Source organism: Equus przewalskii, chromosome 8 (genome assembly GCF_037783145.1).
Source record: "Equus przewalskii isolate Varuska chromosome 8, EquPr2, whole genome shotgun sequence".
In the NCBI taxonomy this organism is placed as follows: domain Eukaryota; kingdom Metazoa; phylum Chordata; class Mammalia; order Perissodactyla; family Equidae; genus Equus; species Equus przewalskii.
This window is the reverse complement of record NC_091838.1, coordinates 72,064,297-72,079,951: the sequence shown is the minus strand read 5'-3', so window position 1 is coordinate 72,079,951 and position 15,655 is coordinate 72,064,297. Positions and strand designations below refer to the sequence as shown.

Below are 15,655 nucleotides of genomic sequence, written 5' to 3'. Positions count from 1 at the left end.
CTCCCTCCTTAATCAGAGATGAGAAGCCATGCAGTTGCTGCTCCTTCTTCCAATTTATGTTTTCAAAAATATTTATTGTTCATGCATGTATTCATAAACAGCATTTGATAGTCTATGTATTAAAATATGCACATACAATATCAAACCGTACACACCATTTTACACCATACCACTTGTATTTTTCTTTTATCTTTACATTTCTGCCAATATGTGTAGTTCTCATGTTCCCATTGTAATAGCAACTGTATTTAATTTAAAAAGCCTCAATGTATATGTTTCTCTTTTGATGGAATTTTAAGTTGTTTTTCTTTTCTTTTTTGCTAGTACAAATGATGCTACAGTGAACAATTTTCCCTGTATCTCCTTTGGTAGATAATGAGAATTTCTCTAGATTATATCCCTAAATGTGGAATGTATGATTATAAACATGTACATTTCCAGCTTGACCAAATTGTTTGCTGTCTTGGTAGAAATATAGTATATTCATATATATACAGAGAGAGAGAGAGAGAGGGAGAGAAGGAGAGAGATTTTAAGGAATTGGTTCGTGTGTGGGAATTGGCTAATCTGAAACCCATAGGGGAAGCTGGCAGGCTGAAGACTCAGATAGCTTGAGACTGCAATCTTGAGTTCAAAGGCTAGAAACTCAGGCAGAATTTCTACGTTGCAATCTGGAGGCAGAATTCCTTCTTCCTCAGAAAACTCAGCCTTTGCTCTTAAACCTTCAGTTGATTGGACGAGGCCCACTCATGTAATGGAGGGTAATCTGCACTCAAAGTCTACTGATTTAAACCCTAATCACATCTAAAAAATACCTTCACGGCAACATTGAGACTGGTGTTTAACCAAACAACTGGGAACTAGAATCTAGCTAAGATAAGACATAAAATTAACCACTGCAATATTCTTTGCTGTTTTCTGTTGATTTGTTTGTTCTTTTTAAAAAAAATTTATATAACTATTTAAAAGAAAAACAGAGTTCCTTATAGAATGAGGATCATAACAGAATTCTTTTAGTTAAAACAAAAGACTGAATTTAATTATGACTTTCCTAAGGAGAATAATGTTAGGGACTTCATAATCTCTTATTCATTAAGCAAATAATTTAACCTAATTTATTGAAAAAGTGAACATGTTTGTTCTTCTCTAATGGGTTTAAGGGCACTCTTTAAATATTTTGAATACTAATCAAAGGATTACTATCATTTTATAAGTTTCAAATATTGTTTCTCAGTGTTTGGCTTTTGTTAACATTTGTTTATGGTGATTTCTCATTCAAATATTTTAAATTTTGATGTAGTCAAGTTTATCAGTATTTTCTTTCATGATTTGTACTTTTTACGTCTTGTTCAGAAAATCCTTTTGTCTTCCAACTTCATATAGGAATTATCCTATACTTTCTTACAAAAGTTTTAAAAGTATACTTTTCACATTTGGGTCTTTAATCCACCTAAAGTTTATTTTTTTGTGTATGTGTGAAATCGAGATAAAATTTTATATATATATATACATATATATATACACAAATATATATATGTATATATATTCATTTGTTATACATATATATATATATATACACACAAATATATATATGTATATATATTCATTTGTTTTTTTAAAAATAACTTCATTTTTTAGAACAGTTTTAAAGATTGGCAGCTGAGCTAACATTTGTTGCTAATCTTCTTTTTTTTTCTTCTTCTTCTTCTCCCCAAAGCCCCCCAGCACATAGTTGTATATTTTAGTTGTAAGTCCTTCTGGTTGTGCTACGTGGGACGCCGCCTCAGCATGGCCTGATGAGCAGTGCCATGTCCACACCCAGGATCCGAACCAGTGAAACCCTGGGCCGCAGAAGCGGAGCACATGAACTTAACCACTCAGCCACGGGGTGGGCTCCTAGAATAGTTATAGATGTGCAGAAATTGCTAATATGGCTACAGAGAGTTCCCATATATATCTGATACCATTTCCTCTATGTTAACGTCGTACATTGGTAAGGTACATTTGTTACAATCAATGAACCAATATTGACACATGATTTAACTAAAGTTCATACATCATCCAAGTTTTCTTACTCTTTACCTAATGTCCCTTATTTACAAATCATTTATAAAGTGGATGTTTTGCAAATATTCTCCCTCAGCCTGTGGCTTATCTTTTCCTTTTCCCTTTTCTCACCTCTGTGTCTTTACACCTGCTCATACCTGTATGTGGAATAGTGTCTGAGTTTGGGCTGTGATAACAGAATACCATAGACTGAGGGGCTTGAACAATGACTATTTCTCTCTCAGTTATGAAGGCTGGAAGTCTCATGACCAGGGTGCAGCGTGGTTGGGTTCTTTGCAAGCTCTCTTTCTGGTTTACAGAGGGCTGTTTTCTTGCTGTGCCCTCACAGCACTGAGAAAGAGACAGCAATGAAACAAGGTCTCATATCTCTTCTTATAAGGGCACTGATCCTGTTCTTGTGGGCTACACCCTTATGACCTAATTACCTCCCAAAGGACCCACCTCCTAACACTACCACATTGAGGATAAGGATTCCATGAGTTCATTTTATGAATTTTGGAGGGGACACAAACATGCAGTCCATAACAAAGGGCTTTGCTTCACAATTCTTACCTGAAATCATAGGGTTTGTGCTTAGATGTTGCTTTCTCCAGAAGGCCTTTCCAGGCCTCCCTAGATCATATCAGTTTCCCCTCCTTTCTGCCACTGTGACTATTCCTGCCAGGGCATCTATTGATCTGCAATGTTATCGGTTACTTACTTACTTCTCGTCTTCTCCACTTGATCTTCAGATCTTTGCAGGTGGGGACTGCACCTGGTCTTCCCTGTAGTTCTGGTGTTTACTATATCACCTGGCACATGATGGATGCTCACCAGATAATGGCTGAATGAATTGTTATATGAATGGTTCTTGCCCTGAGTAGACAAACATACTTCATCTAGATTAATCAAAGATCCATTGAACTTGAGCTTGTGTGATATTGACCATACAGGCAAAGGGATTTAGAAGAGGCTGAAGGTAAGTCTGAGGTTGGTATCAGCCTGGATATGAGGGAGATGAGCTTAAGTGAGAGGTTTTGGCAAATTTGTATATGTGTAATAACTGAGAACGTAGCTGAGGACAGCAACTTGAAAATAGAAAGGAAGGAGAGAAATATAGCAGCATTTGCCAATAAGAAACAGCTGGACTTAATGACAGATTTGTTTCAGTGAAAGAGAAAAAAGATAAAGATAATTAATAATAATGCTGGCATGTCTAGTGCTTGCCAAGATGCTATCAAACATAAACCTCTCACGTTGCTGGTGGGAACATAAATTGCTACCAACTCTCTACAAAATACTTGGGCAATATTTCTCAAAAGCCTTCACAATCTAACATCGTTTGCCCCACTTTTTCTGTTTCTAGGAATGCATCCCAACAAAATAATCAGAAATGGGAATAAATATTTATGAACAAATATGTGCATTATTTATGAGAGCAAGAAACTGGAAACCACCTAAAAATCCAGGGCTCCGAAAATGATTATGTAAATTATGATATATATTCGTGTGAAGAAATAGAATGTAATCATCAACAATTATATTTATAATGCTTGTTAATGATAATGAAAATACTTGTGAAATAGCATTAAGCAAGGAAGGTAGATTATAAAGTTATATTATCTCAATTATGTAGAGAAAAATGCTTAGTACAAGGCTGAAAGAAAACATGTCTAAAATATTAATGATGGTTGCTTCTGGGTAGAGAGAAGAGGTGATTTTCCTCCCTACTTCACTGAATCTGTCTGTAATTTCTGAATTTTTCACCTTAAGTATTAGTTTGATAACCAAGAGGGAATTTTAAAATCATTTTTATTAGCGTATTTTGGATGTAGAGACAGCTTTACACTTAAATCCAAATGTTCTCTCCTCCATAAAATCTCATGTCCTCTGAATTAAAAAATAATAACTCTCCTCTTATACTTTCATTCACATCTTAATTTGTATATTCAGCAATCTGTACGTTATACTCAAGGCTTGAATAGGCAACATAACACATATTCTCTGCCCTAAAACAACCCCCAATTTATGGGACAGGTAAGCATATAATTAACAGAGTGATTAAGAAAACATGCGCAATATCCAGTGGCTGTATTTATACAGTGGCTTGGGACCACAGAGGAAGGAGTGAGTAGCTTTGCTTTCCTGAGGAGACAGCGTTTGAGTTGGCTTGTAAAAGTTCTCAATGGTGTTCACTCGTTGAAGATTAAACCATGGGAAGGTAGGGATTTGTAATCACTGGTAACAGGAGGTACAAAGGTCACAGTGGGCTTCTGTGTGGATAGAAGATAGAATATGACTGGGGAGAAATTAGTCTAGTAGGGTGGGGTAGGAGATTTATAGACTTGTCTGCCGTAACGTGGTGCTTGAGCTGTATAGTTGTGCACTGTGTTGGGGAACCATGGAAGGTTTCATTTAGTGGGGAACTGACATGATCACTTTCTTATTGTTTGTATCAGCTTTCCACTCAGCACCATCCACTGGCTGGCACAGAGCTTTTGGCGGATGTGGTGCTCCACAAATGGTGGTGGTAGAAGAAGATTCTGACTTTGATCATGGCCATGTCGTGTCTGAGGTGGGCAGAGATCTTCTGTAGGTATTTCAAATTGTGAACTGAAACACACCTGATAGTTTAGGGCAGGCTTTGTCAACATGTTTTCATTATTGGCCCCTAAGGAGGCTTTTTATGCAATTTTTACTTCTAATCATGGCCATGTAATTTGAATGCCACAGACATACTATATATTTGTCTATGAACTTTATGTTTATCTATGCTTTATACCTCTTTCCCTCAAGACCAATTTTTGTTCCCTTGGTGGTGATATAGTCTCCATTAAGAGGACATGAGTTAGAGCCTTTCTAAAAAAAATGTCTAACTGGGGTAAAATACACATAACGTGAAATTTGCCTCTTAAACATTTGTGAGTGAGCAGTTCAGTGGTGCTGAGTGCTTTTGCATTGTTGTGCACCCGTCTCCAGACTCTTTTCGTCTTGCAAAACTGAAACTCTGCATCTGGCAAACAAGTCCCCATTCCCCCCTCTCCCTTGCAACCACCACTCTACCTTCTGTCTCCATGAGTTTGAATACTACAGGTACCTCATATAAGTGGAATCATATAGTATTTGTCTCTTTGTGACTTTCTTATTTCATTTAGCTCAATGTCCTTAAGTTTCATACGTGTTGTAGCATATATCAGCCTTCCCTTCCTTTTTAAGGCTGAATAATATTTAATTGTATGTATATAACATATTTTGTTTATCCATTTATCTGTCATTGGACATGTGTTGCTTCTACCTTTTGGCTATTATAAATAATGCTGCTATGAAAATGGATGTGCAAATATCTCTTTGAGATCCTGATTTCAATTATTTTGGGTATATACTTAGAAGCGGAATTGCTAGATCATGTGATAACTCAATGTTTCATATTTGAGGAACCACCATACTGTTTTAAACAGTGGCTATGTCATTTTATATTCCCACCAACAGTGTACAAAGGTTCCGATTTCTCTACTTTCTTTCCAACATTTGCTATTTTCTGGGTTTTTATTTTTTGATTATATCCGTCTTATTGAGTGTGAGATGACATCTCATTGTGGTCTTGTTTGCATTTTCCTAGTAATTAGTGTTTCATATTCTTGTTGGCCATTTGTGTATCTTCTTTAGAGAAATGTCTGTTCAAGTCCTTTGCCTATTTTTAAATCAGGTCATTTTTCTTGTTGTTGTTGAGTTGTAGTTCTTTATATATTCTTGATAGTAATCCCTTATTAGATATATGATTTGCAAATATTTTCTCTCATTCCATAGGTTATCTACTTACTCTGTTGATTGTGTCCTTTGATGGGCTTAGCCTTTTAAAATTCACTTGATGTTTAGATTTTCCATGGTCTTTGACATTCTTTTCCTATTTCTTCTTCCTTTGATAACTAGGAGGTTGGAATATGGATGGTGGGCAAACATTGAGATCCAACCCGGTACTTGGGATTTGGGCCATGGTGCCTTGGAAAAGTCCTAGATACAGGATCTTATGGATTTCTGCATCATTCAGGGAAAGGTGGATAATGTCAGGTCATTCAACTCAAGCAGAGCATGATGGGAAGGGTGAATCACACCACTAAACAGAGAGATTTTGCAACAAAAAAGGAAAAGAGACATGAGAAGATTATAAGCAGAAGTACCTAGACCGAGAGCAGACATTCTCTTCTAAATACTCCTTTTTGTTAATGTCATTAACCCCATTTGTTAATATCACAGGCTATTAATTGTTAATATGACATCTTGTCTACATAATCAAGTTGTCAACCTGTCTATCTCAGTGGTGTTTTCTAGATGGACATCTAGCCGACTTACTTGAGGTTTCCTTTTCATTTGGGGACTTGGTCAGCAGCAACATTTGGAGGCGTGGTCTGTGGTAGACACAGCTCCAGTCAAAGTCTAGCCAGAAACTTAATACCTCTCAGGAAGTGAGGAGATCTTGACTTCACTCTCAATTTATGTATCAACCCATCACCTTGTATGAAGATTAAACTTCTTGCAATAGGAGGGTAAAAATCTCCTCTGTTATTCCTATGGGAGAGAGGTAATGCATTTAAAAATCTTTCTGATGCCAGGACCATAAGATTAATGCTGTAATCCAGTTTGTTATCTGTCTGCTATGTCTCCTTGTGTCTAGCATAAGTCAATATAGCTTCACTTCTCTAATTGAAATCAGTGTGCTGATGGAGTCTGTTCATGGAAATGAAAGGTGGCTGCCATAATCTGTTGGGAGTTGAATTAATCCTCTGGGAGTGAGGTCGACCTAATTACTCTGCTCAGAAATGCTAGGTTTGCTTTCACTTCTGCAGTATACAGCCATGGGAAAAAGGCCAACACGCCATTTGGCTAATCTTTTCTTGAATCGCTTTTAACTCACCTAACATGTCATTGTGAGACCTTTTAACTGGAAAGTGCTATTTCTTATGTTTTTTACCTTTTTATTTGAAAGTACTTTTGTTTTAAATAGGCTGACTTGCTAGTCACATGTGAAACTATTTCTGCCCTATATTTTTCACACTCGGATGTTATTTATAGAAGCTCTGCCTTTGATACTCAAAAGTAATACTGCTCAAGGAGATTACTGGGAGAAACACATTTAAATCCTCTCCGAAATCATCTGGTTTTACCCAATTATTCCAACAACAACAAGAATAATTTGTTGAGTGCCTATCATGACTCAGGCATCATCCTAAACACATTGTAAGCATTTTCTCATTTTGTATTCACAATAGTCAGAATGTGACATCAGCATCATGGTGGAGCAAGTTCCCTTTGTCTCTCCCCTCTAAGTTACAACTAAATGGACATCTATTAACCAAGAGAGGATTCTCTACATAGCACAACAGGATGCCTGAAAGATCCAGGCAGCTATACTCACAACAATCTCTTGAAGCAGATGCTGTTATATATATGTGTATATATATAGATGTATATATAAAATATATATATTTGAAGAAGCACTAAGAGTTTAAGAATTTGCCCAATGTCACACAGCAAATAAGTCTCAGAACCAAGGTTGAAACTGAGGCAGTCAAACTCTAGAACTAGGTTGCCTCATAAAATAGAAGATGCTCAGTTAAATTTGAATTTCAGATAAGCAATGAAAAGATTTTTAGTTTATAGATGTCCCACAGAGTGCAGGGGACATTCAAATACTAAAAAAATTATTTGTTGTTTTTCTGTAATTCAAATTTAACTGAGTGTACCGTGTGGGTTGTTATGTTTGTTTTGTTGTTGCTAAAGCTGGTAGCCCCATTTAGATCCCATGTTCTGGAGCCCTCTGCTATACTGCTACTGCAGCTGCTTGGTGAGGGCCCGGAGCCTGGTAGGAAAAATTTATTACTTAGAGTCCCACAGCTGATTACTGGCAGAGCCAGCTCCTCTCATCCCCACCCCACCCCTAGAGAGAATTAGTGCCTTTCTTCTCTCTTCGTTTTAGATCCCAGGTTATGATGCTTAGTTGAATGCTACTTTCACAGCATCAAACAACAAGGACTTTGAAGTCTTTTTCAGGAGGAGGTATTCATTTGCACTTATCCATGCTGAATCTCAGTAGCTATTGCTGGCATACATTTGGAACACCACGGGCCTAACACCTGAAGGGGAGGAACATTCATCATTCAACAAATGTAGTATTCACATATTCATATATATGGATACATTTATTATTTTTTGTGATCCTTTGAAGTGTTAAATGTTTTGCTGAAATATTTAAGTAGTGAGGATGACATCACAACTAGCATAGAGTATCGAACACAGAATGTTGCTTAATAAAAACTTTGGCTTCATCTAATTCTTTTCTCTATTCACGTGCTTTACCTTATAATGATTAAGACACCTGCATTCTGCTCTTAGCTGGGCCATTAGGATTTTTGAGACCTTGGGCAAGCTTCTCCCTGTATCTTAATTCTATCCTCTATAAAGTGAAAAATGGGATTGGGTGTTTCTTTCCTAATGTTGCTTTTGTCCTTGATATTCTATGGTTCCAGGACTTGGCAAAGATCTGGCTCAGCTGTTTTATTGTTGATTTTTGTAACTAGCATTGTAGTGGCATTCTAGGATCTGTTTTTGTTTCATTCATGTGTAGGTCAACCCTTTAGTTATGCATTCAGTCCTGGGTTGGCTGCTTACACCAGACAGTTGGGCCAATTTGTCTTCTATGTGGACATAAGAATGGTGTCTATAATTCTATCTCTCCCACAGAATTCAGCATAATTCTGAATAATAAAAGGCAAATAAAATCTTTCTTATTGATTGGTTGATTGATTATTTAATAGCCCGTGGGCACCAACCAGTTGAAGGTCTAGCACAATCAGGCCCAAACCCAGTTTTCTTTCCATGGTCTTCTGTCACCACTCAACATAGTGTCCCAGCCACAGAAAATGACTTTCTTGTACTAAATATGTTTGCGTTTTCTTGTCTTTGTTCTTTTGCCTGTACTGTTCGACTTGTAGAACTCTCTTTCCTGGCCAGCAATGGAAACAGACAACTTACCGTGCTCACTACATTCCAGGCACTGTTGTACGTTAAGTCATCCAGTTATCTCGGCAACCCAACAAGGTAGGTGATATCCTTATCCCTATTTTACAGAAGAGGAAACTCAGGTATAGAGAAATTAAGCAACTTTTCCAAAGTTGTGTGGTAAGTAAATGGTAGCACCAGTATTCCAAACCAGGTGATGTAGGTCTGAATGCCATTCTCTTAGCCATTACACCAGACTACCTCAGTAAAATGTATTTCTACCTATCTGTGGTAGGCTTAAAAATGACCCAAGGGTGTCCACATCACAGTCCCCAGAGCTTGTGAATATGACACCTCACATGGCAAAAAGGACTTTTCTGATGTAATTTAGCTAAGGATGTTGAGATAGGGAGAGTGTCCTGGATGATCCAAGGGAGTCCAATGTAATCACATAGTAGGCAGGAGGGTCAGAGTTAAAGAAAGAGATGTACCTTGGAATCAGAGGTGAGAGAGATTTGTAGATGCTATGCTGCTGGGTTTCAAGATGGAAGGAGGAGTCACGGCGGAAGAATGCAGGCAGCCTCTCAAAGCTGAAAACACAAGGAAACAGCTTCTCCTTTAGAGCCTAAAAAAGGAATGTAGCTCTGCTGACCCCCCAATTTTAGACTTCTGACATCCAGAACTACGCAAAAATAAATTTGCACTGTTTTGAGTGACAGTTTTTGGTGGCAATTTGTTACGGCAGACATACAAGCTGATACACCATCCTATAAGACCAACTGAAATGATTCTCCTACTGTGAGGCTTTCCCTGAATCTGCAGGTAGACTTGGCTGCCCCTCCTCTGTGCTCTGTAGCATGTGGCCCTTCATAGCCCTTATTTATTCTACTTACTGGTTTATGTGTCAGTCTTACGCACGTTGATGAGTTGTTAATCGTTGATTCCTCAGCTCCTCCCCTGCTACCTGGTGTATAACATAATTCAACAATTATTCATTGACTGACTGGCTAGTCAAATAGCCCAGAGAGTTTGGACCGAGGTCCAAGGATCACAAGGAGAGCAACTCAGAAACTCTGTAGCATAGAGGACAAAAGCTTTGGAACAGACAGACCTGGGTCACTAATAAGCTGTACGATATTGAGAAACTGTCCTGACTCCTCTGAGTCTTAGTTTCCGTTTGGGCCTACAATATCCACTTTACATGGTAGTTATAAAAATTAAGAAAAATATGGAAGCACGTGTCAGGCCAGTTGTTTCATTAATTACCTTATCTTCTTCTGTGTAAGGGGATAATCAATTCAGAGCCTTGGTGTGTTGTCACATTGGACACTTTCCTCCACTACTGTGTCAGCTCAGACCCACAGCACCAGAATGGTACCAGGTACTTAAGAGGTTCTCGTTGAAAGGTGAATGCATGGTGGAGAAAGAAGCAATCCCTGCTCTTAGAAAGTGTCTCCTGTGAGTGGCTAGGTATGGTTTGACTTTTTCTTCACTTTGGCTTCTTTGGGGAACAAGGGCCGAGTCATGATTTAAAGCCTTGGGGTAATGCTGCCTTTGGAAAAATAAAAATAAGGCTTGCCACAAGACTGTTTAGGCAGCGAGATTTGTTTCTGTTTGTGAAGTAAGCTAGAAAATGCTAGTGTCATTTCTGGGATCATGGTTCTGGTGGCTCCAACAGTCTTCAGGAATATCTATGGGTCAAAGGTGTGGCAGGCCTGGTGGTTCTGGACTCTTGCTACTGCCCTCCCTAATCTCTCCTCCAATGCTGATACTTGTGTCTTTACTTATTTCTTTAGAAATGAGGGAAGCTAGACTCAATGTGTAGACAAGGGCTGCCTGTCATTGCTCTGTACGCTTAACAGTCTACCTGGGGAGAACAGAGATACCAAGGGACAATGAGGACAAGAGGAAGCAAAATCTCCTTCAGAACAAGAAGAAGGTATATGTTGGTGAGAAAGGAGAAACAACAAAGGGGAAGAAGAAGCCAAAAGGCTGGAGTTTCCTTTTGAATGGACCTGTGAAGCTGTTGATGCTGTTTTTTTCTGTTCCTCCTAGGTGTCTACACTTTTACCTCTGCCTGCCTGGTACACGCACCCCAGTTGCCTCACCAGAATAATTCCTACTTATCAGCTCAGGACTTGCCTTCCCTGATCACAACACTGGGTTTAGGAGACCCTCCTACACTGGATTCAGGAGTCCCTCCATAGTATTCCCTTGCGACCCCACACTACCTCACCTCACTGATTCATAATTTAGAGCAGTTTGTATGCACCCTTATCATCTCCAGGGAGCCATGAGAGCTTAGAGAGAAGACTGTATGCACCTTCAGTCTTCAATGACCATATGCTCTAATTCTAACACACCTGGTAGAACGAATCACTTGGAGATTTCTGTCAACACCACCAATATATGTAGTTTGAAATCGTTACTTAGCATAGATTATGGGATTCACTGATGGAGAGCTAATGTACCAGATCTTGAATGGAATAGAATATCAATACCAATCTATAAACATTTATTTGTTGGAATAGACCATCCATTCATTTATTCATAGACCAACTCATTCTTTCAATAAATATTTATTAAGCACCCATAGTTTATGACTCATTTTGTTCATTCATTTGTTCATTCATTCAACACACATTTACTGAGTGCCTGTTAAGTGTTAAAACTGTGGATGTACTGGTGAAGGTAATAGGAATGTTTTTCCTATGGGAATCTTATAGGATAATGGAGGAAACAGACAATACAAATGTAAACACAAAAATATAAAATTTTGGTTGCAATAAAGTGCTTTGGAGAAAAATTTAAAAGCACAGTAATATAGAGTAAAAATGAAAGGGTGGTCAGAGAAGGCCCTTTAGAGGAAGTGACAATTAAGTCAAGCGTTCTGCCAGACACTCAACTCAGGAGGAACTGAGAATATGCATAGAGGTCTACAGTGGGATACTTCCTGCTAAGGACACTTACAGAAAATAGAACGTGGATCAAGAACAGAGACTGGATTACCAACTCTAATAGGCACACTGGGAAAGGTTTCCCAGAGGTAGAGATGTTTCAACTGACTCCTGGAGAATGAGAAGCATTTTTGTAACCTTCCAGGCAAAGAGATTAACATCTGGTCTTAATGTCTCTCCCCACCTTCTGCATTTCTACCCTCCAGTTCATGCTGCAAGAAGGCTCTTTCTGAACCTCATGTCTGAATATATAAATCCCCTAATTAATAACTTAGTGTCCCATCCTCTATGCAGGAGATAAACACTAAACAACTTAGCATGGCATATTTCACAAGCTGGTCTCAGTGTCAGCAACTGTCCCCTCCTTGCCCTCAACCTCATCATTCTTTAGCAAGGGTTTCTCAGCTGGCTCCTTCACACATTGATGGTTATCCCAAAGTATTCCCTCTGCTTTGGCAAGCTCCAACTTCCAGGCTTCTACTTCAAGGTCCAGATCAACTGTCACCTGGGTGACACCTGCCTTCATCACTCCCCTCAACCCACTCCATACCTAGAGAGAGCTGTTCCTTCCTTTCTTTAGTCCTTTCATAGCATCTTGAGCCTAGCTCTATTTTAGAAGTTATCTCACTAGACTATAATTATATTTGGGTTTATCTCCCGTACTAGATTGTGTGCTTCCTAAAGGCAAGAATTTTGTCTTAGTAATCTTTGTACTCCCTGGCCTAGAAAGCACAGTGATTACATTATAGGTGAACAATCAATGGTTTCTTATTGAATGAATGAATGGAGAGAAGGGAAATGACTTACTGGGTGAATTTTTATTAAATACAGGCTTAAAGAATATAGGCTGGCATGAGGAACAGAAGGAAATTAATAAAGACAAAAGAGACTATATTTAACTCTATGAAGAATGTACAAGAAAGTAGGAAACATTGGTTCCAAATTGCCAATTTTCTGAAGCCGCACAAGTCATTAAGGCAAAATAGAATCAAGTATTAATCATGTACATCCATGGATAAATCTGGGAACTAGCTAGAGCAGACTTATCTAATAGTTATATAGTGAGAGCCATGTGTATAATTTTGAATTTTCTAGTAGCCGTCTTAAAAAGGTAAAAAGAAATGGATGAGATTAATTTTAATTATATATTTTACTTAGCTCAATATATCCAAAATATTATCATTTCAACATGTAATCAATATAAAAATATCAATGAGATATTTTAGTTCCTGTTTTTTGCAGTGAGTCATTACAATCTGGTGTGTATTTTACACATGCAGCACATCTTAATTTAGATGGGCCACCTTTCAAGTGAAGGATAGCCACGTGTGGCTAGTGGTTATCACACTGGAAAGCTCAGAGCTAGAGTATTTGGGTATTTCCAAAGTATAGAATATTTCTTCTTTTTTAATAAATTATTATTTGTCTGCTCATTGTCATTGCATGAGCAGGAAAAAAATGAATGCTTAGTTAAATAGAGGGCTTAATTATCACTTTACACAGTTGCATCAAGATGGCTTACACGTGCAATCCAATGTGTTTGGAACTGGTTTTGCAGCAGGTGGAATTGGGAAAATTAGGAAGAAAATGGAAAGAAGAAATTAAAATTCTTATTCATAGATGTTCGTGAAAAGAGTATACATTTTTAAGCCCTTCCCCAAAAGTTACCAAGAATGATCTTACCTACTGTTTGACTTAGAATTTCACTTCCAGGAATCAACCATCAGGAAATATTTGCAAATGCAGACTGAGATTTAGGCATCAAGATTTTCACTGCCATTTTGTTACAGAAATTAATATATGGAAATAACTCAAAGTCCAGCATTGTTGAAGCGGTAAATTACGGCACAAACTTGTAACGAAATATTGTGTTGCAACTAAAATTTATGCTTAGGAAGATTTTTGATGATGTGGAAAATTGCCTATGATATAATGTTAAACAAGCAGCACAGGAAATAAAATCACATATTCAATATTAAACAAGCTGTATGAAAGGTGCAATGAAAGACTGGAAGGAACTATGGTGAAGTGATAATGGTATCTCAGAATAGTGGAATTATGAGTGACTCATTTTCTTCTTTCTATTTTGATGAATTTTACAGTTTTTCTCACAATGAGTGTATACTGGGTCCATAAACAAGCAAACAGAAACATGGAAAATACTTTACCTTGTTCACTTTCCCACAGCCACCATAGCTCCCACGAGGAACACTTCCCCTCACACTCTCTTCCCTCCACACGCAGAAGATAGATCTCCCTCTATGGCTTTGGGAAAGAATGGAGAGGAGAGTGGCTTGAGAGAGGGGCTAGCCCTGAAGGCAGCGGAGTGATGGGACAGCTCACCAGATGAGAAGACAGGAGACCAGCCTTCTTGTCTTGGATTTGTAATGCTGACTGGGAAAGTCTCCTCATCACCCTGGGTCCCAGTTCCTCATCTGGTCTGTAAAAGGTGATAGAGATCATTGGGATGAATTCTCTCAGCCCCTTCTGATTCTCTGTCATGAGCCCTCTGATAAAAACTTGACCTTGCACTTTTTCTTCCCTCCCCACAACACATCTTATCAGTTCTAGCTTCTTTGATTCTACCATGACCTCCTCCCTTCCCTAAATGATTACGCAAAATGAATATCTGCAAAATAGCTCCAGAATGGGACCTTGTCTTGTTCTGTATTATGCATCATTCTGTAGTGTCTTTTTTGGGAGACAGGTTTTGCCTTTACATTATAGGCTTAATGTCTCCATTTTCTCTATGCAAATTAAATCCAAACCAATGATTTGACAAACTAAACTCTGAGATTTTCAGAGCATTATAGCTGTATTACCTAAAATGGTACCTGTGATGTGGTAGGTTCTTCATATACCTTTATTGATCAGAACTGTTCTTAGCTTGATAAATCCCAACCAACAATTGAACTTCTGGTCTCTCCTAAAAATTGTGGGATGTAAGACTGTCAAACATCTATGCCACCACAGTATTATCAGCTTCCGGAGATTTGTTCAGTGTACTTCTTTTATTAAATTACTTACTCATATTCGCTCATCCACCAAATATTTTGGGGTATTGTGCCAGTCATTACTTTTTGCCACCCATCAATTAGCAGCAGACTACAGAAGAACTTTTGGGCTTAGAACATTGGGGATTCAAAGTCAAGTTCCGCCTCTTACTAGTTGCATGAACTTGAGCAAGTTACTCTCTCTCAGACTCAGTTCCCTTTTCTATAAAGTGGGGATAACACTACCTGTGTCACTGGGCTAATATGAATGTTCCATAAAATCATTTATGTAAATCACTAACCAAGTTCCTGGGATGAACTTGACTTTATTGTTTTTTAAAGTAGCTATACTGAAGGTATATGGAGACTGTAAAACAATTTTCACAAATGTTACCTCTTGTAGTGCTTGCATCTCAGTGGTGAGAAGACGTATTATTTTCAGCTTTTCCAGCTGGGGAATTGCATGAATGGTCTAGGAAGCAGATGTTTGGGGGCATGGGGACCAACAGAACATTGGCGTCATGAAACGTACTCTTCATGCAATGATAAGGTGTGTGGCTATTAGTGAGGTGTGTCGTGGGGGTTACAGGTGCAGAGGCCTTCGGTAAAGTGAAATTTCAAAAGCAGTAGTTCTCTACTATGGCCTGGTAAGGGAGGGAACTA

General features: G+C 38.3%; 1 long non-coding RNA gene across 6 annotated transcripts in view; it reads right to left on the bottom strand.

The window, feature by feature from the left end:
• Positions 1-15,655, bottom strand: part of LOC139085149 (uncharacterized) — a 142,892-nt gene that overhangs the window by 6,426 nt on the left and 120,811 nt on the right. For 4 of the 6 annotated variants that reach the window (XR_011543215.1, XR_011543216.1, XR_011543219.1 and 1 more), the window contains exons 4-8: positions 14,168-14,439; positions 9,534-9,667; positions 9,076-9,160; positions 6,397-6,612; positions 5,867-6,160 (exon numbers count right to left, since the gene is read on the bottom strand). This is a non-coding gene — a long non-coding RNA (uncharacterized lncRNA). Of the gene's footprint in view, positions 1-5,866; positions 6,161-6,396; positions 6,613-9,075; positions 9,161-9,533; positions 9,668-14,167; positions 14,440-15,655 lie in introns of those variants that run through there. The other 2 variants (XR_011543218.1, XR_011543220.1) reach the window with 2 other exon arrangements.